At 46.1% G+C, this 24,488-nt stretch overlaps 1 protein-coding gene and 1 long non-coding RNA gene across 3 annotated transcripts in view; one reads left to right on the forward strand and one right to left on the reverse strand.

Annotated features, from left to right (window-relative positions):
• LOC128095915 (uncharacterized) overlaps nt 1–4,268 on the reverse strand; it is a 28,766-nt gene extending 24,498 nt beyond the window's left edge. For both annotated transcript variants that reach the window (XR_008213492.1, XR_008213493.1), the window contains exon 1: nt 3,200–4,268. This is a non-coding gene — a long non-coding RNA (uncharacterized LOC128095915). The remainder of the gene's footprint in view (nt 1–3,199) is intronic.
• Nucleotides 4,269–11,225: 6,957 nt separating this feature from the next.
• Nucleotides 11,226–24,488, forward strand: part of Elovl5 (ELOVL fatty acid elongase 5) — a 71,226-nt gene continuing 57,963 nt past the window's right edge. The window contains exon 1 of the mRNA XM_052714929.1: nt 11,226–11,682. The gene's annotated coding sequence lies outside the window, so the exon portion shown is untranslated. The remainder of the gene's footprint in view (nt 11,683–24,488) is intronic.

The following is a 24,488-nucleotide window of genomic DNA, read 5'->3' on the forward strand; positions in this document are numbered from 1 at the left end:
CGGAGAAATCAAGTTAGTACCGGGAGGTTTCCTCCTACCACAGAGCCTTTAGCGTATTAATGAGTGCTATGTAGATGGCTGGGGTGGCCGTGGAGGTGGGGGGTATCATCAACAGCCTTATCCAGCTGTGAGCACTGTGAGTTAAAAGAATGACTGGGGTGGCAAGGTATGCTCATGCAGTAGTGGCACAAATATTATGGAAGCGTCCAACCACTTTCTGATCAGATTGAAGGCCACTCCACGTGAAGAAACTCATGCTTAGTAATGTAAACCTGGCCAGCTGGGGAGCTCACAGGTTCCGGGGATGGAGCTACTGTTATTATTTCGTTCAATGGGTGTAAAACTGCCATCTAAATCCATATCTTTTTATTAATAGATCAGTACATCTCTTAGACCTCATCAGAGAAGTTTCTACGTGTAGTAGACAGTGGTCAATGTAGAAACTCACAAATGGTTAAAGTGTAGAGAAGACATGTTTATGGAGTGCTTACCCACAAATGTGACATCTGTATCACAACTCTCCTCCCAAGGCCCGGAGACCATCTTGGAAGAGGAAGCAGAAGGATCATACGAGCCAGAGGTTAGGGAGGCCTGGAGCAAACTACCTCCTGAACAGGACAGGACTACTGCACTCATGAACTCAACAGCAGTTGTGGCTGTCTGCAGACAGTCAAGACAGCCAGCATTCTGGCCCCCACCTGGAACTGAGTAGCGATTGACTTTTGATGGCTCCCAGGGGAGGAAGAGTCGGATTTCTTTAAGGGTGTGTCCCCCTCCCTGTAGGTCACCCAAGCTCCCACATCCAAAAATATATGGGCAGCTTAAACTGGACTGAGTGGATTCTTTTAAAAGACAAGGATGTGAAGCTGGGGGAGGGGATGTAAGTGGAGATTGGGGGTATGAGTTCCAGAGAAGTTAGGGCGATGAGTAGGAGGTGAATACAGTCAAAATAGAAAGTAAAGAATTAACGCAAATATTATATTTAAAAGACATTGGGTTAACACTTACTTTATTTTTTTACTTTCCTTCTATTATTTATTGAAAGAGGATCTCACCATGTCTCGGTGGACAGCCTGAAACTCACTGTGTAGCCCAGGTGGGCCTGGGGCTTGCTGGGATCCTTCCATCTCCTGAGTACTGGGATTACAAGTGTGCTCCTCTTTTAAATCTTGAATCCTTCAAGGGCCTTTCTTTCCCCTGAGTTTTAACCTCCACTGCTCTGTCCAAGTTTCCCGTGTCCTCATACTCCTTGCTACAAAGATTTAGTTCTGTGAACAAGACTTGCCCCCTACTCCCCAGCACCCAGGCTACCAAAACTTCATAACAAAACAGGACATCATTTCATGTCAGGTTGGGGTTACCTGCTGGCTAGTTTGTGTCAACTTGACACAAGATTAAGAAAATGCCTCCGTAAGAACAGGCGGTAGGCAAGCCTGTGGAGGCCCACAAAGGATTCCTAGTGAGATCTCAGTTTGCTTTACCTGGCAGGGGTGCATAAAGGGATGGATTGATGTTTGGAAGGGACTGCACTTGGCTGAGCTAGGGGGAGGTCTTTTGCTCCACCCCTTGGCATCCCTTTAACAAGCCCTTTAGGAGAGACAGAAGGGATCAGTGTATAAGGATCCAGGCCTTCCTGAGCTAGCCTATGTTTGTCTCTTTCTCTCTCCCCTCTATATTTCTATCTAAATATTTCTCACTTCTCCCTCCTCAAGAATACCCTGGGGAAAAATTGGGAGCGGGACTCCCACACAAACCTGCAGGGCATTTTCTTAATGATTGATGGGGGAGGACACAGCTTATTGTGGGTTAGGCCACCCCTAGTCTGTATAAAAGCAGGCTGAGGAAGCCCTGTGAAGCAAGCCAGTCCTCCATGGCCTCTGCATCAGCCCCTGCCTCCAAGTTCCTGCCCTGCCTGAGTTCCTGCCCTGCTGCTTTTGATGATGAATTGTATGGAATTGTGAGTGAGATTAAATCCTATCACCTCCAGGTGGCTTCTGGTTATGTATGGTGTTTCATCACAGCAATAGTGACCGTAACTAGGACAGGTTACAAAATAGCATTATCAACCCCTGTGTAACCTCGTGATTACGAGACTTGAACTTTTCTGTCCCTTCAAAGTTCTGACTTGGAAACTATGTACTTCAAAGAATTCTTAAGAAAACACAATCTTTGATCCAAGAAAGAAGTGCTTGCATTTGGCCAAATGCACCCTGCTGACCTACACACCAAAAGCTTTCCTGAAAGGCTTTCCCTACGTATTCTTAGTTTAACATCTGCAAGACCAGGCATGGAAAGGTCCCACATTCAGTGACTTTCCAACCGCGGCCTTGGCAGGATACATTTCTGAGCCTGTTTCTACGTCTACTGGCGATGATTAACTGAGAAGTGAAAACATTTAGCAGTCGTTCATGATCAAACCGTTCTCTGTGCCTTTAAGGTTTCCCCTGTGGAGAGAAGGAAGGGAGTGACCCTTAGTTGACAAAAGAAAATGTCACTGTTTCCTCTTCCTGTCCAGAACGGTTAGATCTCCTAGCAGATAATCTCAGGAGAAGGTCGTTAAAATATGCCGAGGGCATTTTTCACTGTACCATTTTTTTTTTTTTTTTTTTTTTTTGAGTTCACAAAAGGCAAGTGAAATCCAGCTTCGGGGAGAGCGGGCTTTTTCCTGGTTCCCACCCAGGCCCACAGCCTGCACTGGCTTTAAAAGGCCTGGATTCTCCGGAGCTACGGTCCGGGATGCATGTTCCTGCAGCCTCGTCTCCCAGGCTCCCGCGCCCCGCGCCTTGCGTGCCCCGCCTGCTCGCACGGCTTGCCAGGTCGGGAGGGTCAGAGCGCGGCCGGGCCGCCGAGGCCAGTGCCCGGGAGTAACCCTGCGGGCCCGCCCCTCTGCACAGGCTGCCCGGAGCCGCGCGGTGATTGGCGGATGCCGTCGCGGGTGAATGGGGTGACCCCGCTCCCCCCCCACCCCCGCCAGCCCGAGGCCCGGCGCCCCGAGAAGCAACCCGGAAGTGAGGCCGTGTGGGGGGGTGTCCTCGGGGATACGCAGGATGCATCTCTCGAACGGAGAGCATTCGGCCCCGAGGGTCCCTCCTGCCACCGGCGCCGATCGCCCACTCGCACTAGAGCCTTGGAGCCTGGGCAGGGCCTCGCTGAGCCTGGGCTAGCCCAGACTCCTGATGCTCGCTGTGTGGACTAGTACCTTGTTGAACATGGAGTTTGGATTCAGCCGTTTCAGTATACCAGACGCGCACTCTTTTCGCCATGCAGACCTCAGTAAAGGAGGCCTCTGTCGTGGTACAGTGTAGACGGGGGAAGACTAATAAGCAGCATCATTACAGAGTGTGAGAAATGCTGAGAAGGAAGCAAACTAGAGGAGAGATTGGTTTTTGGCAGGGTAATGGCGGCCTGGTGGGGCATCGGGTAGGGGTGTGACAGGGATAGGAAAGGAGCTGAAGAGAAGCACACAGGCTTTGAAAAGGCCTGGCTTTTGCAGTGTTCTTTCCTCATCTCTCAACATCTGAATTCTCAAGGCACTTTTTTTTTTTTTTTTTGCTAAAAGTGCATCAGTTTTCATAATGTAATGTTTTTTTTTATTATCTCAGTTCCTGGAGTATAGCATTTCCCCGAAGACAGAAAATATGTACGTGATGTTTACTGCCTTCTAGATTTCTGGCTGGATGCAGAGGGTAATTTTTAAAACGCATAACACATTGGTGAATGTTCGATGAAAATCAGTTCTTATCTTTTTATGCTTATCCCACACACTCAGGGTGGCACTCCTCATCTCTGCTCTTTGGGAGGCTTTCTTGAATATTTAACAACAACACAGCTTTCTAGGCGTTCATGCCCTCCAGTCTAACTGCTGAACTGGCTGACCTATAAACTACTGTCTTCGGTGAGATGAAAGCACAGCACCCCATAGGATGTTTGTGTTCGATTTTTGTGTTACCATAGTTACCTGCAATGCCTCCATCCACAGTAACAAATGAAGAAAACAATAGGCAAATAAGCAAACACTCATAGCATGAATTTGGACTCCCCAAGTCTTACTGTGTCTTGAAACAGCCGACTAAATCTAATTTGCTGTTATGATTATGAAGAAAGTAAATGGTCTTCTTGGGATGTTGTTGTGTGTGTTTTAAGTATACAGTCTTTCACTAGTCAACTTCAATAAACATCTATTTCTTTTTTTTGCTTTTTATGTATCGGGCCCAACACCATACTAGAAGTTTCTGCCCTTGACTTGAGGAAAAGAGATACTGGAAACAGTAAGTGATACAAAAGAGTACAGAGTGCTCTGGTCTTGGGAAAAGGTGAAAAAGAAACATTTTGTTCTGCTTTACATTCTGTGAAGCAAAGCCTAGGGAGAGAGGAAAGTAAAAATGATTAAATATAGGCACATTGAAACTCTATAGAAGTCAATCTTATGTGTCAATAAGATGCAGAGTAATAACATTGTATTCTGCATTTCCTAGTTTAAACAGTTTAAAAATTGCTCCAAATTTATGCTCAGAGGGAATCTGTTTACCAGCTTCTGTATCTGTTGAAACAATCTGATAAAGGGCAGCATGCTATGTAATCATTTAGGTTAGAAGACAATACAGCACCTTGACATAAGAGATTATGTAGCTATGCAATCCAATGGCAAGCAGTAGTTTTCAAAAAATTAAGCTGAAGATATGGTTCAGAGGTTAATATAATTTACTGCCTTTTGAGAGGACCTGGACTTGGTCCCCAACACCCTCATGGTGGCTCAAAACCATCGATCACTCCAGTTCCAGGGGGATCTGATAGATGCCCTTTTCTGAACTCTGAGGGCGCCAGGTATGTACATGGTGCATGTACATACATGCAAGTAAAACACTTATACACATCAAATAAAGAATAAAACTCATTTTAAAAAAAATCAAGGTGCCACACAAACTTGTAAAGTTTCACTTGAGTCTTAAGTGGTAAAAAGTGAACTGAAATTGCACGATCATATTTTGACATGGAAGAGTATGTCTAATAGTACAGATACACATAAGCAAGGCTTTTGATGAAACACCTTTTCAGATAACTAAAATACCCCATGACCTAGAATGACTACATCTTTGAAGGCTAAACTTTAGAGAACTTGCTTTTATAAATGATAGATCCAGGGCAAAGAATATCGAGTGTATGTCTCCAGCTCTAACAGAATATAAATCACTTTGAAAGCATGTTGCTTCGCCAGGGTAGACTCCCTCCCAGCCAGTTTACACAGCTACTGTTTGGCTAACAGTAAGCTTATCACTGGCTTTTATCTAATCTTTAGCTCTTTGATATGGTACTGAATTAAATAAATTAGTTCTAAAATTTATCTTGATATCCAGCAAAGTAAAAGACCCAATGATAATCCTTCCTGGTTGAAAGCTTTATTTTCATTTCAGTTACAACTTTATTGAGATACGATTTATTGACCACAAAATTCAGCCAAGTATACAATTCAAGAAGTTGAGGGCTGAGCGTGGCCAGTTCAAGACTTAATTTTTGCCACCTGGCCTTGCAGCCACGAGTGTTACTTTAGTCTTGTATGGCTCGATTTTCTCGTCTCACTGCTGACAGAAGGCGACTAGGGGCTGGAGAGATGGCTCACTGGTGAAAAGCACTTGTTCTTACCACGCGCTGGAGTTCAAGTCCAAGCACCTACATGGTGACTCTGAACTGTCCACAAGGTATCCAATGCCCTCTTCTGACCTCCTGGGGCACCAGGCACACATATGGTGCACAGACATACATGTGAACAAACACACTCATAAAACAGAATAATAATAAAAAAGAATGCAATCAAAAGTAAAATTCCCTTTACTGGGAAAGGTCTTAGAAATGTTTCAGTATTAAAAGAGAACTGGTACATTTTTTAGTTTATTTTTATTTAAATGTAAAAAAACGTGTGAGTGTTTTGTCTGTGTACATTTATATGCACTATATTCATGCCTGGTGTCTGCAGAGGCCAGAAAAAAGTGTTCAGTCTCCTGGAACTGGACTTACAGATAGTTGTGAGGTACCACGTAGGTGCCTTTAACTTCTGTCTTAGTTAGGGTTTCTATTGCTGTCAAGAGACACCATGACCATGGCAACTTTTAAAAAGAAAAAACATTTAACTGGGGTGGCTTATTTCAGAGGTTTAGTTCAAGATCATCATGGTTTAAGATGGTGGTGAGCATACAGACATGGTGCTGGAGAAGTAGCCGAGCGTCCTACATCTTGACTTGCAGACAACAGGAAGTGGTCTGTCTCACTGGGCGTGGCTTGAGAGCCCTCCTCCATAGTGACACACTGTCTCCAACAAGACCACACCTACTCCAACAAAGCCACACCTCCTAATAGTGCCACTTCCTTTGGGGGCCATTTTCTTTCAAACCACCACAACTGCTGAGCTAGCTCTCCAGCCCCCCAAATTTGACTAATTGTTGCAATACATATAATAGTGCTTGATATTCAAATTAATACAAATTTAAGATTTTTTTTAAAAGGTATTTTTACTTATGCGGTTATATACATGTGTGCTCACATGAGTTAATGTGTGTTACATGTGTGCATGTGTGTGAGGAGGCCAGAGGGTGTCAGATCCCTTGGGACTGGAAATACAGATGTCTGTGAGCTGCCTGATGTGGTTGCTGGGATTTACACCCAGGTCCTCTGCAAGAGCAGCAAGTGTATGTTCATTGCTGAGCCATCTCTCTGTCAATCTTGACATCACCCTAATTGTATTGCTTTGAGTCCGGGATACAGTCTGAAACAGAGTAGAGGCTGTGCCTTCCGTAAGCTTATTAGACGACAGGATAATAAATATTAAAAAGCAGATGTGGTGCGTCAAACAGTGATGGCGCTAAGGAGAAAAACCCAGTCCAGACGAAAGGCTCCAGAAAACAGGAGTCAAAGAAGGCGACAGGAGGGAGTGACAGAAAAATGTCTCTTGCTTCCCGAGGAGGTGGTGTTTATGCCAAGATCACAATGAAACAAAGTTGCAAGCCTTGGGGATGTCTAGGTTAAATCCTTGGAGGCTTAGACACCAAGACCAAGGCTCTTGAAGTGGTCTGCGCTTGCTCAGTTCAAGGAGTAAGAAGGAGGCTATTGTCTGGGAAACGCCACAGTGTCCGTCATGGCTTCGTCCTGGAAACCTGACAGGGGTGATGAGGGAATGAAGAATGGACAGACACACCTACAGAAAAGCTGGGATCAGATGGAACATGTCCCTTTGATGGCCCCGCACCAACTATCAACCTGGGACCTCCCTTGCATTGTTTATTATGCACAGGAGAGGCTATCTAGTCTCTTAGAGGAGGTCTCAGGACGGGAGCAGTCTCAGTCTGCAGTCATCCTGGAGGAGGAAGCTGCTGCTGTTGCTAATTTTTGCACACACCGTTAGTCATTCATACATACTCACACTTGGACCAGAGAAGGGCCTTGCCATGCCTCTGAGCCTCGCCCAGATGAAGGCTTTGCCAGATCCCTTGGGTCCGAGGCATTGGGCCTTGTCAATAATACACATTTACTCAGGACTCCATCCACTCCTTACACATTCACTCAAGGCTTTCTTGGCTCCCCACAGAAGGCAGATAATTTTAGAAGGATAGAGAAATAGCAACATGTTAAATAATTAAAGTCCAAAGGCAGTTGTTAGGATTTGGGCTTTAATTCTCTGTTGAGATACGAAGCTGGTAGTACTGAACAGAACTGAAAAACAGAGAGAAGACAGAAGAGGGAAAGAGAGGAGGTCAAGAGGAGAGAAAGAAGGAAGAGGAGCAAGAGAGCGAGCTCAATAGATGGATCTGTGTTGTCCTTAGTATAAAACAACAGTTGTCCTAGATTCTAGGCAACTTTGAAATGTCCAGAGACGGACATTTTAAAGACAGGTTTTGTTATGTCATGCAAATATCTCCTAATGAGACAGTAGCAGTTTTAGTAATTAGAATTGTATTATAATGAAACTGTTAATTGAATTTTTAATTCAACTGCAGCTGCTATCGCAATAAAACAAATTGGCCAGGATATTAAATAATCTCTTCCCTAGATCTAGACCCAGTGGTAAAAACTAAGGCGGGGGGGGGGGGGGTGCTACCATAATTTAAAAGTAAATAAAGAGGAAAATCAGTATTTAATGGAGAAAATGCGATGCTTTTTTTGATGTTACCACGTGAGTGTTCCCAAGGAACTACCTTGGATCACATAAGATGGGTAAAAGGGCAGCAATGGCCTCAGGACAGTCTCATAGTTCTGATGACCAAGAACCCAATTCTGTGGTACCCAAAACACTTCCCTTGAATTCCATTATTTAGGAAGCCTGGCATTGATCATAGGTCCGTTTTTATTTGGGAAAAAATAGTTAAGATGGGAAGTTACACCAGTTCTGTGCCTTTCTTGCAGATTTACACTTGAATCCAAAGTTACTGAAACAGGGGTGTCTTAGTTAGGGTTTCTATTGCTGTGAAGAGACGCCAAGACCACGGCAATTCTTATAAAGGAAAACATTAATTGAGGTGGCTTGTAGCTCAGAGGTTTAGTCCATTATCATCATGATGGGACATGGCAGTGTGCAGGCAGACATGCTATCGGAGAAGAAGCTGAAAGTCCGACATCTTGATGGCAGGTAACAGGAAGTGAATTCAACTAGGCATAGCTTGAGCATAGGAGACCTCAAAGCCCACCCCTACGTTTCCTCCAACAAGGCCACACCTCCTAATAGTGCCTTTCCCTGAGATTATGGGGGGCAATTACATTTAAACTACCAGAAGCATAGCTGTGAGTGTGGTCATTTCACACTCTGTGGTGTAAATTTAGCTGCTGGGGCAGAGAAGGCCCTGCTTGCCACTGACTGCATAGGTAAGTATATATTGCTGTGGTTCTCAACCTATGGGTCAAGACCCCCCTTTGTGGTCAAATATTAGAAATCCTGCATATCAGATACTTACATTACAATTCATAAAAGTAGCAAAATTAGAATTATGAAGTTGCAACAAAATAATTTTATGATTGTGGGTCACCACAATATGAGGAACTGTATTAAAGGGGTCACGGCATTAGGAAGGTTGAGAAACATCGACATACTGGGAACCCTAAGGCTCTGCTTGAGGGAGATGAGAGTATGGCCTTGCTAATAGCCTTGAGATGAGTTCAAATCCCGGATAAGGTGGGAAGTGGAGCTGAAACAGGAGCGAGCGTGACACTGCTGATTTTATCCTTCACCCATTCAAAACGAGGTTAGAGACTTCTTGTCACCTACCAGGGACTGCTAAGGTCTGTGCAAGTAATGCACCAAATCTAGCATGTTTCTCCTTACAGTGGTGTTTACAATCTCAAGTCGTGATCTTTAAAGCACCCCGGAGATTGAGACAATACAGCTATGGAACAACTACAATGAATATGTGTAGACAAATTTCTAAACAGTCTTATTAAATAAGAAACACAGAGCCAAATACAGAGGTGCAAGCTGAAGAGCAATAGGAGCCAACTAACCTTAGCTTACCACCTCACCATAGCTTCCCAAGAGAGCCTCTTTCTGTCTAACCTGCACCTTTATTGCTTTCCTGTTCTGCCTTTTCATTGGCTCTAAGCCCAGCAACCACACTTCCTCGTCACTGCCTGTCTATACAGACCTTCAGTTCTCAATGGTTTGTGCTGGGATTAAAGACGTGTGTCAACACACTTGGCTGTGTCCTTGAACACACAGAGACTCTGCCTACCATGTGATCAGATTAAGGGCATGTGACACCACCGCCTGACTTCTGTTTATGGCTCACTGTGACCTCTGATCTCCAGGTAAACTTTTTATTAACATACAAATAAAATATCACCACAAATATGGGCTAACTGTGTGTGCAAAGACATCCTTTAAATGATGGGAAGAAAATATAACTTTATTATTTCAAAGTAAGAAAAGCATTATTTGGTGTTTGATTTTGTGGTGGTTTGAAAGAAAATGGCCCCCAAAAGGAAATAGCACTATTGGGAGGTGTGACCTTTTTGAATGAAGTAGGTGTGGCCTTGTTGGAGGAAGTGTGTCACTGTGGGGGCTTGTGTTGAGGTCTCTTTTGATCAAGTTTCGCTCAGTGTCACAGATCATTTCCTGTTGCCTGCAAAATATAGGACTCTCAGCTACGTCTCCAGCACCATGTCTGTCTGCATGCTCCCATGTCTCACCATGACGACAATGGACTGAACTTCTGAAACTGTAAGTGAGCCATCCCAATTCAATGTTTTCCTTTATGAGTTCCTGTTGTCATGGTGTCTCTTCACAGCAATAGAAACCCTAAGACAAGTATTTCCTTATTGTTTGCAATTAAAGTAAATACAAATATTTTGGCTGTATGGGCTTAAAACATTTTATTGGTGGAGACAATATAAACAGTTGATTATGGTATAAAACTTGAGATTGAATTTTAATTTCAATTTTAAAACTTAAAACTCAAAAAGGAAAGAACATATAGGGCAGAAAAGTTAGCCAGCTCTTAGGAGACTGGAGGAAGAGTGATAATAAAGGAAATTTACTCCTGTGCCATCAAAATACTGTCTTCACATGACACTTGAACAACACTCTGTGTATGTAGACATCCATTTTATGAATGGTTAGCACTGCTTCAGGGAAGGTGGTCCTTAGTGTTTGTAGAATTGAATGGCGACTGTTACAACAGCAATTTGTGTACGTTTCAATTATCTAATGTGTATATAGTTGATCTGTACTGTTTGGGTCTTGGAACATTGCTGGTACATGATAAACATTACCCTATAAACCAAAGTGCCTACATTGCATAGTTGGCTGTGTTGTGTCAGTAGGTGTGGGACTGTGAACACACACACACACACACACACACACACACACACACACACACACACGAGGTTAAATTTCTAGTGCTTGAAATGGGAGTTGTATGATACTTGCATGAAGAAGGCCTTGCATTATCAAACAGCAGCAAAAACCAGAAAGACTTTCATGTTTGTGTCCGAGTCCCTTTTAAGTGTTTAAATTTGCCCAGCTGAAAGACATTACGCTACCAATCCATTACAAGACTGATAGTTTCGTAGCGTGGAAGAATCAAAATTCCCAATAATGTGTGAGCAATCCATGCAAGAATTACCGTTACAAAGTTCCAAGTGATTTTTGTTGTTGCTTCATCTTGCTCAACCACAGCCCCAAACTGTGAACTGGGTCCCTTTCAGAAGGGTGGCGAAGCCCGTTAGGGAGGTGGGCACCTGCCAAAAAAAAAACGCCGCACCAGGACCCTGACCCCGGATGCTGGAAAGAGTTCAGGGCATCTAGAACTTCACTAAGGCTATTGCGCAGACTCTGCGTCCCACGCAGGCTTATTAGGAAGAAGCCAGAAAAACTGCTCCGAGACACGTGAACCACAGGGGACCAACCCCGGCCTCCGCTGAGCACCGCATCGGATTCTGGAATTTACAATCACGAAAGTTCTATCGCTCCAGGATTGGCTCCCAGGCCGCATGACATCATAGCGCTTGATCCAGCCTCCGGGCGCGGATTGGCTGGCCGCGCCATTGTGACGTCACGGTCAGCCCACGCCGGGGTTGAAGCTGCCGGGCGCCTTCCTCTTGCATCGCGGCAGCCGCTCGCTCCTGTTCCCGCGCCCGCTTGCACATCCTGCTGCTCGCGCGCTCCTGCTCCCGCCTGGTGCTCCCCGCCGCCGCTCAGGCCGAGAGGTGAGCCGCTTGCTCTCGGAACTTGGCGGGTGCCGTGGCACCGGGGCGCGGCCGGGCTGCTGGCGCCCGGAGTTTCGAGCTGGGCTGGCGGGCGGGGGGGTTGGGGTGGGGGACCGCAGGCACCGTACTGGGGCCGGGCGAGCGCGGGGCGCGGGCCGAGCGGGGCTCTGCCGGGATGCTGTCGCACCTGTTCGTGGGTGGCAGCCACTTTGGCGCGCTGACAGGCGCGGAGATCGCAGGGAGGGATGGCGGCGCGCTAGGATCTTCCGCAGAGCTTTCTCCAGGCGGCAGCAAGGGCTGCTGAGCAGGAGCCCGCGCGGGTCCGGGCGGCACCGGGCGCCCGGGGCCGCGCGCCGGCCTTTCCCTGCCTTCCCCTCCTTTGCAGCTGCCAGGGACCCTCGCTAGCCGGCGACCACTCTGCCTTACATGAGCAGCCTTGCTTGCAGCGCGAGGGTGGGGACTCAGGCGCTGCGCTGTAGGCAGCGGCCTGGAGTCAGCGGATCCATAGTGTGCGCTGCTCCGGAGTTTTAGGGAAAGTGCCCTTAATTGTTTCCCTGCCTGCAAGGTTTCCCCTTCCCCAGTCCTTGGGGTGGAGATAGTCACGCCCAGAGGGAGAGTTGTTCTTTTTAAATGATCTTGAAGCCCTTCGGCACCTTTGAACTTGGTAGAGTACCCGCTCACGATTGTGAGTTATGCTCATCTCTAGGCTCCTTGATTGCAAATTTGAAGGATGCATTGGCCGACTTTTCGTAAGGGGAGGGGGCGATTGAAAGAATGCGATGCGTGACTCATTAACTGGACACCCGAGAGGTGTCTGATGAGAAATTGTGGGGAGCGAGCAACCTCTCCCTAGCTCCGAGTCTCTTTTTTTAATGTCAGGGCCCGTGGCAGGAAGTGTTTCATACAGTTATACGGGAGGGCCAGTGTTGCCTGTTGGTTTTGTAATTTGTTCCTCTAACCTGTTGGTTTGTACTTTTGTTGCTTGCAAGTCTCAGGCCACAGCATTTGGGTCAGACTCTACAGCTCCAGCTGGCTTTGCATTAGGTGAACGAACGCACACTTTAGATTTCCATTTACGGTTGGCCACAAGTGGATCGTTTATCAGTTCAGCCCAGGTACTGCCAGCGACCTTGAAAGAAATGCTACTTACGTACCTTTTGAGATTTTTCTCCTGATTGTAACATCACTGTGGAGAACTTTCTGTACGCCATCTCATTTTGCATTTTCTTTCAGTTTCGAACTGAAGACAAAAGGGGAAATGTTACACACTTTCACAGAATGTAGGGTAAACTTGAAAGAAAAATGAAGGGAAGCATGGCTGTCAGATTTTTCAAAATAGGATCTAGTAAGTTCAAACACTCTACTCGCTTGACTCGGTTTCCTTGTCAGTAAACCGGGTTCCATGTTGCTAATTTATTAGGTGGTTTTTGAGAGACTATACATGAAAGAACCAAACTGGGGGTCTGCTAAATAGTGGTTTGATAGATGTTTCCTTTTACTTTCCTGGGATTAACAGTGTTTCTCACGGCCAGGATCGTAGCCCTGGGATGTCTGCTGTTAGCAGAAGCCTTTCCCCCAGTACTTTCCTCCTCTGCTTTAGCCATAATTACTGCTTGTGCTGCTTTTAGAGGTGAAGTACTCACTCTTGTGTTTTGTTTCCAACGTGAAGTATATACACACATCAAGGCAAAATTGCTTACCTTGTCTTCCAGGGACTGTGGCAGAGTAGAGCATGTATGTTGCCTTTTTCTCTACCACTCACTAGCCTTCCCCATATATATATAATATGATTCTACTTTGGCCTGCCAACTCATGGTAACCATAGACCACCTCCCCTTAGCTGTCGGGCTTTCCCTACATGCATTCCCTTCCAGGTACAGTTCTCCTGTCTGCCCTTCCCCCTTGCCTCTCTCCCTGCCTTTCTTGATGCTGGGAGTTGAACCCAGAATTTCACACATGCTCAGCAAAGCTTGCCTCTGAGCTACTTCATCAGCCCTGTTTCATGGACTAATGATAAGAGAACCTATTTGCTAAGTATTTCTTTCCACGTCCCAGGGTCCCCTTGGGGAGTCTTATCACCCACCATTTTGTTTGTTTAAAATCGGGTAGCTAAAGCCTAGAGATGTTGATTTTTCTAAATTCCCACAGTCCTGTCTATCTCAAGCAGCGTTCCCACCCCGGCCACATCCTTGTGCTGCTGTTGGATTGCCTCTAGTCAGCTTTTTGACATTTATGTAATTGTGCTATTTGGTAACTTTAAAAACCCTTAAACCATCCAGGTTTAACAATCGGCTGTTTCTCAAAGCTGCCTAAAATATGTTTATTTATTTATCCTTTCCTTGATTCATTTGTTTTAAGACAGGCTCTTATGTAGTCCAGGCTTGCCTCTGCTTTCCAGTTTCTGCAGGTGACCTTCAACTTCTGGTCCTCCTGCCTGTTTTTTGAGTACCGGGATGGTAGGCCTAGGCTAACACATCTGCTTTGTGCTGTGCTGGGGGTTGGAACCCAGGGGTTCAGCATGCTAGGCAAGTGTTCTACCAACCCAGCTATCGCCCCAATCCATGATTTATTGTTACTAACTTGCTGACTTTCTTTAGCTGGTTTGTATGAAATGTGTGCGTGGATGGGGTGTTTGCATCCAAAGATGAGTGAAGCGGTTCCTGATGCCAAAGCCCTTGATTTGGCTTACATTTTGAGCCTTTTTGTACACACTTTTATACTTTACACGAAAGGGAGTCAGAGGTAGATTTCTGGGGCGTGGGTCTGCACGCTTCACGGCACAGCTGTCTACCAGATACTGCAGTTTCTAGCAGTGCTGAACTGGTCAGGATGCTTTTGGTGCAGGGAGAAAACCCAGTTCAGATTAGCTTAACCTCACACCCCTGTAAGGGCCTTGAAAGCAAGACCTGTGCTCCACTTCCCGACAGCCCTCTGAGATACAGCCTCTGTCCTTAGGCTCATTTTGCAAGATGACTCTACCAGCGACTGTCTGGATTCCCCCTTGAGGTGCTTAACGTAATTAAGCCTTGGCCATTTTAAGCAATAACTGAGAAGAGTTGGATAACCTGGTATCCATCCCAACAGTGGGTTGACTCTTGCCACACCTAACTGACTGCTGTGCCTTTCGGGAGGGCTTGCATTAACACCAGTGTGTCGAAAATTAAGGTAGGGGAAGTTTGGAGAACATATGGGGAATCATTGGGCAAGAAGGAAGTGCAGGGGACCGAAGCTGGTAAGACAGCAGAAGTCGAACGTTAACGTTAGTCTGGCTTTGCTATAATAACAACTTAAATTATTGAGTTGTTCTGTCAGACTTTTAGATCACTTCCTGAGAGCGGACCTCAGGCCTCATTAGTTGATACCAGAAAATTCTCACTTAATAATAAGATGCTTTGGGGTTGGAGAGCTGGCTCAGCAGTTAAGAGCACTGGCTGTTCTTTCAGAGGAGCCGGGTTCAATGTCCACCACCCACACGGCAGCTCACAACTGCCTGTAACTCCAGTTCCAGGGTACCCAAAACCCTCATGCAGGCAAAACACCAATGCATATAAATTGGGAGGGGAAAAAAAAAAGGATGCTCAGTTTAGATACTTGTCCAAGGTCATGACTCATGCAGCCTAGAAGTTTCTGATGCCGGATCCTGTTTTCTCTTCTGAGGTGTTCAGTAACAGAATGTTACAATGGTTCCTTTTTTTAAACTAGAAGGAATATATTGAGTGCTATGCTTAAGAAATAGGAATCTTATCAGCATGTATAGGATGAGTTGGCTGGGGTGGAGGCTTGGGATGTGGAGAGGTAACAGTCTGCCTTACCTCACATAATAGTGCATGTGATAGACTAAAACACAGGCTTGGGATGCAGAGTTTGAGTAAAGCACACACATGCTAACCAGCGTTCAAGTGTGAAAAGGCACGGGTGTTTCAGCATTGGTGTGTTGAACTGACCGCATGGTTCCTTATCTTCACGTGCCACCAAACATGAGAAATCAGCTCTGAGCACTGGTCTGCCTCTCTCTCCCTCTTTAAAAATGAAAGGAAGAAGTGAACATGTCTTAGTTTCATTTTTGCCAAGAATCAACCCTTTGTTTCTGTTTGGCGGTGGCTGGAGAGTGAAACTTGAGATCTTTTAGGTCTTAGACATTACAACTGGAGGTAAAATTGCAGCCGTGGAAGCAGATTGCTGCTGGTGTTGGCTTCTGGAGCTTGAAGCGTTACTCGAGGAGACGAGGGTTCAGCCTAGTGAAGCAACTTGTTATCTGACCATGTGTTGAGATAGGACCCTCTCTCCCAGTCCCTGACTTCAGCCATAAACGTTACTGTCACCCAACTTTGGTTCCCATGGGGACATCCCAAAGGGGGGCAGCTGAGGAATAATGGTATAATGATGTCTTCTGGCTTCCACAAGCTCACACGTGCACAAATATACAAAAGCTAATTTCCTGTCCTTCCTGTCTGTCCCTTCCTTCCCTCCTGTTGTGTGTGACGTTCAATTGGAATTGTATTCAGGAAATAAGGGGTACCCTAGTACTCTTTATTGGGAGTGCTTTGGGCTTAACATCTCACATTGTTTGGAGTTCAGGACATAGCTTGTTATTTTTGTTGTAAGATTTTTCAATGTTGATTCTGTCTTGCTTTTTCTAACTAGAATAACCATTTCTCTAGCAACATGCCTGTGATTTTTAAGTATATTCTTAGTTACTATACGAGGCTAGAAGTCCCCACACATGCTAGTTGTGGTTTCTACTGGTTGATTTCCCCTGTTGCCCCTTCCTCTTCCCCTGCTTAACACTTAGATTCTTGTTACTAACTTTAGGAAGCCATTTTGGACAGGCTTCATTGGAACCATGTGGGGAATTGGTCAGGGGATGAGCTTTGAGTTTCTGGAACCAAGAGTGCTGTTCCCGCTTTGTCTTGGCACAGTAAATGCTGGGGCAAAGTGATTGTTATGAATTCTCCTTCCTTAAAGAATATTCTCAGGATACCAAATTCAGTAATTACTCATTGTTTCTCTGGGACTTCAGCAATATGGTGTGTCCCCAGGGCTAGTGTTCAAGGCACACCTGCTTCTTTGGAGAAGAAACAATATTTACAGAGGTGGCTGACTCCTCAGTCAGCCCTTGGTTAGTTGATTCACACAACTGAAAATTAGCATTTGTTTCTGACCGAACTTGGAAATATTGACGTTATGATCTGAGGCACATCTTGTCTGCGTCTAAGTAAGGCAGGCTGTAGGAAGCATTTTAGGGCAGTGGCTTCCAAGTTAGCCACACACCTATGTAGGTTCCACACTTACTGAAGTGTGGACTGTGGCAGGTAAGTTACGCCACTTTCCCAAGATCCCAACTTGCGTAGAGAGCTTGGATAATAACTACAACCACTTTGAATGGCATTGGAACCATCAGTTTTATGTGTGGAAGTTAAGTAGGGTATTGACTGGTAAGTGCAGTACAGAATTCCCTCTGTACAGGACACTGCTCAAAGCATTGTTTATAATAGCAACAGGTTAGAAGAGCCAGTAGGGCAGATGTCCTGCAGCAGAATAAATTGTGCCATTGCTTGGCAAGGGAATACACCAATTGGTGTGTGCTAAATGGAGTTGTTTTTCACCAAAGGCCACTTTGATGAAGTGCCCAACAGAAGTGAACAGCTTACTGAACCTTGTAAGATAAGAACCTGAGTTTTACGAAAGAGAACTAAGGTTCAGGAATGTTACTTCACTCTTTAACGCTCCACAGCTGGTAGAGCCTGGTCTCAAGTCCGGAAGGGTGCTGCAGGGCCTGCTAGGTCTTTGCAGTGCCTTGGTCTCTAAGACCCAGTCACTTAGATGGGTAGCTGTGCTTCAGAAGGCAAGTGGAGGTCATAGCCATCACATTCCGGGAGGTTGGTGACAGCATAAAGCTTTTGTTGACAGTAACTAAGCAAAGCTTTAGAAGTGGACAGGAATAGCACTTGTGGTCAGGGCTCGAGAGGGTGGCCTTTCCTTTCTTCCCTTAACTCCTTTTGTAGATATTCTGGTCTTCAGGCAGCTCTGTCTGGAATCGGAAGGCAGTGCTGGGGAAGTGCCTCAATGGTAGAGCGCTCACCTAAGCGCGCCCAGGGCCCTCATCCTCTTCTCAGTACGGAGGGGAATAGAGAAAGAAAGGAGTGCAGACACGGCTCTACTGGTCTAAGAAGCCTGTGTTGAGAAGCCTCGTCTCCTGTTGTCTTGGCCTCGGGAATCCAGCCTTGGTGTCCTGGTGTGGCCCTGGCTCCATTGGGTTTTCTTTACAAGGTGTAAAGCCTGAGAGGTGTGTGCTGCACTGGGTAGGAAAGACACCCAGCGTCCCCGGGGAGCATCCTCTCAGTGCTCGGTGAGTGGACATGTAAGTCCTGAGCGTTTGGGGAACACTAGGTCATCATCCTGCTACCGGACCATTAGGACTGCTGTGCTGAGCCAGTGTTGCGGCCGTAAGCACCTCCCCCCCCCTTCCGTTCTCCTGGGATCCCTCCGTCTTCTCAGCACTTCTTCTTTCTAGGTGAGCACCGAGTCACTCAGTTTGTCTGACAGGACCGTGATGACCTGAAAGTACCATCGTTCCGAAAATAAAATCACAAGTCATATGATGGCTTATGTATTAGCAAGGAATCGGATAATGAAACCATCCTGACCTTGGCCACGATCTGCAGAAGAGATGAATACATGAATACTGTTATGTTTGCTTTTTTTTTTTTTTAAATTTAATGGCACATCGCAGCAGCCTGCACATTTTGGTTGTGTGGCCATACTGCATTCACCCCCACACTCAAATAATAGTCACATTACAGATGTTTAGTTGAATTTTAACGAAGAACCGTGTTTTCGTATTGCACAGCTTAGGTTACACAGGCTGGGATGGAAACCTTTTAAGTCATTTTCTGTTGCAGGATCGTAGAACTCTGTTACAGCCTTCTCTCTTTCAATTTTAGCTTGGGCTGTGATGCAGCCTTTGTGCGCTTGGTACAAATTAGCTTGGAGAACATTAAAATTTATTTTGAATATTCAAGTAATCACATCAACCATGAGACTGCAATCAGATAGGAATTTTAAGTAGCTACCCAGAGAAGAAAATATTGCTTGAAAGCCTCTTGAAAATTGGTCTCCCAGCTATTTGCATTGGCAGTCTGTTGGCCTCGTAGTTTCCAGTATCATTGGCTCTGCTGAGTGAGCTAGAGCCCAGCCCAAGCCCAGCCCCTAAGGCAGCTGCAGAAAGGAGGCAGTGGCGTTATCTCGATGTCACTTGACTGCCTTGGCTGGTGTCTTCTGTTCAAGGGCTCTTCCTACAAGGAAGTAATTGCTCCGAATGGGTGGGAGCTTCTCCAAGGAGACTCTTCAGATACACCAGGACCTCCATGTCCCTAGAAATGCAGTGACTACTGTAGTGGCTTCATTTTCAAAACAAGTAGAGTTTGGAGTGGGCTTAGTGACCCCAAAGGAGGTTGGCTGTGACTAGAGAACACTGAGCCCTTCCATTTCTTCCTCCCCATCCTCCCTCCCCCGCTTTCTATTTGGTGGCACTAGGAACTGAATCCAGGACCCTGTGTAAGGTGGCTGCTGCTGTGTTTTGTTTGGGAGACAGAGTCTCACACACAGCCTGGGCTGACCTGAAACTCCATATGTCACTCCTGTTGATGGCAGGCTCCTTTATCCTGCTTCTGCTTCCCGGGTATTGATATTTCAGATATGTACGTACCACTGTGCCCTAGCCCACATACTTTTCATTGAGCTATAGAACTTTTCGTGGGGCTGATATAACTTAAGGGCCTCCAGAGTCTAAGCTTGAGGTCAGCATTTGTAGACGCTCCCCTAGCTCCTGGGCTGTCTGTTGGTAGGGTTTCAGTGCTGTAAACATTTGTAGACGCTCCCCTAGCTCCTGGACTGTCTGTTGGTAGGGTTTCAGTGCCTCTCCCCACTCACTGATTGTTCCTGTCAGCTATTTCTAGTCCACCTCTTTTTTTTCTGCCCTCCAGGCTCCTAATTTCCTTATCAAAGTCTATGTGGCTGTCCCTACAGATTCTGCTATTGTACACCGTGGTGGGGAGCATCAGTTCATACCAGTTTGCCTAAGCCATCAAGCTAGAAGCAACCCTCCCATCAGCACTCTCGCTCCACCTACTGCTATCAGCCACTGGGTATGGTTCGCTCAGGCCTGGTCCATCCTTATCAGCTGCCTGGCTTTCTCAGCACTTTAGTTCTTAAGATGATTGCAGTTTCTCTCTGCCTCCTTTCTGTCCCCCTTGTGTTCTGCTGCCAAAGTGGCTTCCTGACACATCATTAGGATCATTTTAGCCTGGCCTAAAGGCCTCCTGAGCCCATCCTTTGACCCCATGGCCTGCGTGTACCTCTTAATCTGGACACTTAAGACTTTATGTTCACTTGCCCCTGTCTCTGCTTCATGTTTTATTTGGATAGCTTCCTCATTAATATCTGCATCTATTCCCACTATTTATAAAGCAAAGCAAAATGATAATAGAAAAGCCTTGTTTTTCATGGGGCAAAACCTCACCTCTTTGACTCTTCTGGCTGAATTGTGAGTTCTGACCCCTCTTGGCTGCTTGGCCCAACATTTTACCCTCTTGTGTGTCTCAGTTTTTTCTTAAAACGAGAATGACCAGTATTTTTCTTCTTCACAGTTGCTCAGAATCTGCCTGGCAAGACTTTCTCTGTGTTTCAGAACCTGTGTGCTTTTTGGGTGTAGGGTAGGGATCTGGCAAATATTTGCATAAACATTTCTCCAAAGTGTCCTTCAGACGTGTGCTTGAGTCTGCACGTGGCTCTGTGATGCTGATGAGATAGATCCCTGAGAACACTGGACTACTGCACGATTCTTCCCAGTTGAGGAGCCCACCTGATCCGAGGACTGGGGCATGTCTCCAGGCCAAGAGAGGAGAGCAGCAGCGGCCCTCAGAGCATTCGAATCGCTAGACATTCATCCCACCTGCCTAGGACCAGGGGTGATGATGACTGCTATTTTAAAGGTGGTGTTGATTTGCGTATCACACTGTATGCTTCAAGGTTGAATGTGCTTGCGCTAGAACAGTCTGGTGTTACTATTCCCAAAGAAGGAATAAAGTCCACACTGGTATCTAAGTACTGAAGATATCCATTATTAAAATAATAGTGGACTTGCCACTCTTTTTAACCTTATTTTGGTTAGCATCATGCCCAGGGGAAGGGTGGACAGAGCTGGGTTAAGTAGCCACAAGGCTACCCAATTCATTGACATGCACAGTCACTCATTGTAGAGCCTGGGAACACAAGTCCTAGCTTTAATCCCAGCACTGGGGGGCAGAGGCAGGTGGATCTCTTGAGTTTGGGCCAGCCTGGTCTGTGTAGTGAATTCTAGGCCAGCCCAAGTCTGACGGAGGACACTGAATGAACAAATAACTCAGTGGTGAAGCCGGAGGTAGGATGGTATTGAGAGCCAGGGGCCAGTCAAGGATACTTTCATGAGATTGGAAAGCCAGGATGCTGCAGGAATCAGGCTGGTAGAAGAGGTTAGAGGCTTGCTGTTTGGGGATGGGGAGGGTCATGTGAGGAATGAGAGTCAGGAGGACCAGTGATGGAGCAGGGAACTGTCACTGTGGGCCCTGTGGCCACCCGGAGGAGTCTGAACATTTTCCTGAGAGATTTCACCTGGCAGTGACAGTGCCAGACTTGGGTAGAGCAGCCGCATTTGAGGGGGATTTCGGGAGTACAGTGGAGCTAGCCTCAGGTAGCCAGTGGCTTTAGTGGAAGTAGATAAAGTTTTAAAAATCTATAGAATCTAAGGACTGGGGAGGAATTTAGAAATAATGTGGTCTCTTAAAGTTTACCAGGGCTGGAAGCCTAAATGGCTTCCTGGAGTTTTCACAGAAATTGAAATAGAGCAATATGGGAAACTATTTGTCTAAACCTCTTTTATGTCTCTTGGCTAATGTGCTAATTTGGGAGAATAGGGCATTGTGGACACTGGTATTTTTATTTTATTTATTTTTATTTGAAAATTTTATACATACAATGTTTTGACCATACCTCCTCCTCTTCCCATCCTCACTACATCCTGGAGTCCCCTTAGTGCCCACAGTGTACGCACGGGTGTAGACCCATTGGAGCATGGGCCGCCTGCGGGGGCCACATCCCGGAAGAAGAACTGACTTTCCTTTCTAGGGGTGGGGCTTCATGCTCTCCCCCTACTCAGGCTGGAATGTTGACTGGCTTGATCTCAGTCAGGCAGCCACAGCTGTGTGAGTTCCCGATCACAACAGCCTGATGTCCGGAAGGTACTGTTTTATGGCCACCCAACCTCTGACTCTCCGAATCTCAGAGTTCCCTCATCTGTGACGTTCCCTGGGCCTCTGGGGGAGAGGTGATGTAGATGTCCTGTTTAGGGCCGAGCACAGCATGGTCACTTACTCTCTGTACTTGGATTAGTGTGAGTCTCTGTATCTAACCTCCAGTCATTACAGAAGGGATTTCCCCAATGAGAGGGGCGGGCTGCGTTAACGGTAGTCGGCCAAAAGTGATACTAGCGGCTAGAGCAGGGTCCCAGGCTAGTTTGTTTAATTAATTAATTAATTAAACATTTGGGGAGAGAGAAGAGAGAGGGAGAAAGTAAGAGAGTGTGTTTCAGGGATTGATCTCAGGTTGCCATTTTACCCTCTTGAATATTCTCTGGCCCTCATTGGATGTTTTTGAGAGTGGGTCTCTATGTAGTTCATGCTGACTTGGAACTGCAATCCTCCTGCCTCAGCCTAGGATTTATAGGAGTGATCTACCACTTGCAACTTCTGTGGGATTTTGAAGAAGTAGATTTGTTTCTGGCATGGAGCGTTAGATGACTTAGGAGGTGGATGGCTTTTCATCTGAATCTTTCGAGCTGAGAATAACTTGGAGAGAAGAGTGGTGAGGGCCTACTGTGTGAAAGGCCTACTGTGTGGAAGCCTTACCTTATGGAGGAGGGTGTACTCTGTGGAGGGCCTACTGTGTGGAAGGCTTACCTTATGGAGGAGGGTGTACTCTGGAGGGCCTACTGTGTGGAAGGCTTACCTTATGGAGAAGGGTGTACTCTGGAGGGCCTACTGTGTGGAAGGCTTACCTTATGGAGGAGGGTGTACTCTGGAGGGCCTACTGTGTGGAAGGCTTACCTTATGGAGGAGGGTGTACTCTGTGGAGGGCCTGCTGTGTGGAAGGCTTACCTTATGGAGGAGGGTGTAGTCTGTGGAGGGCCTACTGTGTGGAAGGCTTACCTTATGGAGGAGGGTGTACTCTGCGGAGGGCCTACTGTGTGGAAGGCTTACCTTATGGAGGAGGGTGTACTCTGTGGAGGGCCTACTGTGTGGAAGCCTTACCTTATGGAGGAGGGTGTACTCTGTGGAGGGCCTGCTGTGTGGAAGGCTTACCTTATGGAGGAGGGTGTACTCTGTGGAGGGCCTACTGTGGAGAGCAGCATGTGAGATCATGCCCTTAGTTCTATGCTGTAGTGATACCGGGTACCTCCAGGAATCGTGAGTATCCCTGGACACCAGGAAGAGCTCTAACAGCACCAGCAGTAGAGCAACTTCAGTGTTTCTCAGAGTTGACTGGTTTATTGTGTCGTCATCAGTACTGAGGGTTCTGCTTTGCATAAATATGTAGTACAAAATGGCGGAAGTTAATTTAGGACCACTTTGGAAATTGTTGGAAATCTGTCCTAATCCCAAGCCAAAATTCATTCAGCAATTTTTTTTTTGTTTTGGTTTTAATGAAATCCACGTCAGCAGCTTCAACAGCAGTTTTTAAAATAGAATATACTAAAACAATAGCATCCAAAGATATACTAATTTGGTATTTACATGCTGAGGAATGATAGTGGGAAAATAGTAAACGTCTTTGTTTTCCGTAAGTAAATGATTACATTTCTGTAAGAGGAGACGACTTGGTATAGCAGAAATGCAATTTGTAATGTACCTTGGTCTTGCTCCGAGGGTTCTCAGGTGGCGTTGGTTGGGGTTGTAAGGCATGATGCTGTGGGCTGTGCAGCCTTCACATGTATGTTCAGAACCAAGGCTGCAGTGAAGGGTCATGGAGCAAGGGGAGGGACTCCAGGCAGCAGCACCTTGGACTCACTCCACGTTTGATGTGGAGTTAATTTTTGGTCATCGTGTATTCAGAAACCTTTTACCGTTACCAACTTTTTCATGACTCCAGTGTTCAGTATGTGACCTCTAGTTTAAGAAGGTGGGTCATAGCGAAAACCTAAGCCAGTCACTCAACGTGGCCCGAATACAGTAAAGCGATGTGGTTAACGTGAGATGTGTCAGGCAGTTGCCATTGTTTCGGGGATGTACAGTTCCCCAGTAAACGTTATTTATAGAGTGATTGCTTGTGATAGGTGATTGCATATGCCATAACCACCCTCCCCCTTCTTCCTCGTGTTTAGTCTAAATTGTTCTTGTTGTAGTTTACATATAATCCCCCCCCTTTTATATCTTTGAACGTTTTATTTATTCCGTACTAAAATCAAAGCCCAAACGTTGGGCCAGACTTAAATAAAAGTGAGAATAGTATCGAGCCCACAGTGCAAAAATCTTCATCAAATCTCGAAGACGATTGCTTTCAGATCCATTGGAAGGCTTTAACAAGCTCGGTCGTGGGACACAGCAGGGCCCTCCAGACTCAGATAGAAAACTGTGTTGTCTGTCTCCTGCAGCAGCTCCAGCCACTGTCCACTGTAGATGTAACCAACCGTCTTATCAAATAAGAAACACAGAGCCGATTCAGAGAAGAAAGCCAAGAGGTCAGAGCCAAGAGCCTCACCCTTCCTGATTCAG

The sequence above is a fragment of the Peromyscus californicus genome, unplaced genomic scaffold (genome assembly GCF_007827085.1).
Source record: "Peromyscus californicus insignis strain IS unplaced genomic scaffold, ASM782708v3 Scaffold_11__1_contigs__length_118956290, whole genome shotgun sequence".
In the NCBI taxonomy this organism is placed as follows: domain Eukaryota; kingdom Metazoa; phylum Chordata; class Mammalia; order Rodentia; family Cricetidae; genus Peromyscus; species Peromyscus californicus.